The sequence below is a fragment of the Silurus aristotelis genome (genome assembly GCF_946808225.1).
Source record: "Silurus aristotelis genome assembly, chromosome: 19".
Classification (NCBI taxonomy): Eukaryota; Metazoa; Chordata; class Actinopteri; order Siluriformes; family Siluridae; genus Silurus; species Silurus aristotelis.
Window position 1 is genome coordinate 127,103 of NC_139592.1, and position 2,500 is coordinate 129,602.

The window sequence follows — 2,500 nt, forward strand, 5'->3', positions numbered from 1 at the left end:
GTTCATAGACTTTAGCTCAGCATTCAACACAATCATCCCTCAGCACCTGATTAAGAAGTTGAGCCTACTGGGCCTAAACACCTCCCTCTGCAACTGGATCATGGACTTACTGACTGGGAGACCTCAGGCAGTTCGGATCGGGAACAGAATCTCCAGCACCACCACACAGAGCACTGAGGCCCTTCAGGGCTGTGTGCTCAGCCCACTGCTGTTCACTCTGCTGACTCACGACTGTGTAGCAATGCACAGCTTGAACCACATCGTCAAGTTCGCTGATGACACAACCGTGTTGGTTCTCATCAGCAAGAATGACGAGTCACCATACAGAGAGGAGGTGCACCAGTTAACAGCCTGGTGTGGAGCCAACAACCTGTCTCTGAACATTGACAAAACCAAAGACATGGTTGTGGACTTTAGGAGAGCACAAAGCGGCCATTCCCCACTGATCATCAATGACTCCTCAGTGGAGAGGAGATCCCTGGTGTTCATCTGACGGATAACCTCACCTGGCCACTCAACATCAGCTCCATCACCAAGAAAGCCCAGCAGTGTCTCTACTTCTACCTCTACAGAGGGACCATTGAGAGCATCCTGAGCAGCTGCATCACTGCCTAGTTTGGGATCTGCACCGTCTCTCTCAGCAGTTTTGCTGCTTAAATGTAACCGGTGTGGGTGAGGAACCACTCAGGAAGGGGGAGGAGCTTATAGAGGTCAAACCTGATCATCACTTCATCTATGTGACACCTCACCTACTGTCCTGTTTCTCTGCATGCAACATGTGTTGGCCTGCTAACATACGAGTTAATAAACACACACACACACACACACACACACACACACACACACACACACACACAGTAGAAAGTCTTTTTTTTCTATTTCCAAAAAAACACGTCTTTTTTATGGGAATGACTCTTAGAGGGAAAGTACCAGTGCGTGTGTGTGTGTGTGTGTGTGTGTGTGTGTGTGTGTGTGTGTGTGTGTGTGTGTGTGTGTGTGTCTCAGCTATGCAGTTTGGCCGCAACATGAAAATAAACACACAGATCTAACCACATAGATTTTTCTGGCCTGGAATTTGGAAACCAGTGCACTTTTCTTTCACCCATCATGTCTTTCTTTCTCTTTCTCACAGAGAGGAAGAGAGTGGGGGAAAGAGTGGCATAGTTTGATGGGTAGTTTGATGGGGAGAGAGTGGGGTAGTTTGATGGGAAGAGAGGGGGTAGTTTGATGGGAAGAGAGTGGGGTGGAAAATGGGGTAGTTAGATAGGGAGAGAGGGGGTAGTTTGATGGGGAGAGATTGGGGTAGATAGTGAGGTAGTTTGATGGGGAGAGAGTTGGGTAGTTTGATGGGGAGAGAGGGGGTAGATATTGAGGTAGTTTGAAGGGGAGAGAGTTGGGTAGTTTGATGGGGAGAGAGGGGGTAGATAGTGAGGTAGTTTGATGGGGAGAGAGTTGGGTAGTTTGATGGGGAGAGAGGGGGTAGATATTGAGGTAGTTTGAAGGGGAGAGAGTTGGGTAGTTTGATGGGGAGAGAGTGGGGTAGTTTGATGGGAAAAGAGTGGGGTAGTTTGATGGGGAGAGAGTGAGAGTTTTATGGGTAGAGAGTGGGGTAGTTTGATGGGGAGTTTGATGGGTAGAGAGTGGTGTAGTTTGATGGGGAGAGAGTGAGTAGTTTAATGGGGAGAGAGTGGGGTAGTTTAATGGGGAGAGAGTGGGGTAGTTTGATGGGGAGAGAGTGGGGTAGTTTGATGGGAGAGAGTGGGGTAGATAGTGGGGTATTTTGATGGGGAGAGAGTGGGGTAGTTTGATGGTGAAAGAGTGGGGTAGATAGTGGCGTAGATTGATGGGAAGAGAGTCGGGTAGTTTGATGGGGAGAGAGTGGGGTAGATAGTGGCGTAGTTTGATGGGGAGAGAGTGGGGTAGATAGTGGGGTATTTTGATGGGGAGAGAGTGGGGTAGTTTGATGGTGAGAGAGTGGGGTAGATAGTGGCGTAGTTTGATGGGAAGAGAGTCGGGTAGTTTGATGGGGAGAGAGTGGGGTAGAGAGTGGGGTTGTTTTATGGAGAGAGAGTGGGGTAGATATTGGGGTCAGATAGGGGCGATGGATGTCACACTCTTTCTCTCTCTCACCTCTGTGATTAATAATAAACACACCTCCAGATAATAGACAGTCTATACTGTGTATCAGGAGCACATTTGGCTGTGTGTGTGTGTGTGTGTGTGTGTGTGTGTGTGTGTGTGTGTGTGTGTGTGTGTGTGTGTGCGTTTATGTTTGTTTGTGGTTGTGTGTGTGTGTGTGTGTGTGTGTGTGTGTGTGTGTGTGTGTGTGTGTGTGTGTGTGTGTGTGTGTTTGTTTGTGTGTGTTTATGTGAATATATGTGTGTATGCGTGTATGTTTGTTTGTATGCGTGTGTGTGTGTGTGTGTGTGTGTGTGTGTGTGTGTGTGTGTGTGTGTGTGTGTGTGTGTGTGGACTGGGAGTAAGTTATCAAAACAGGAAA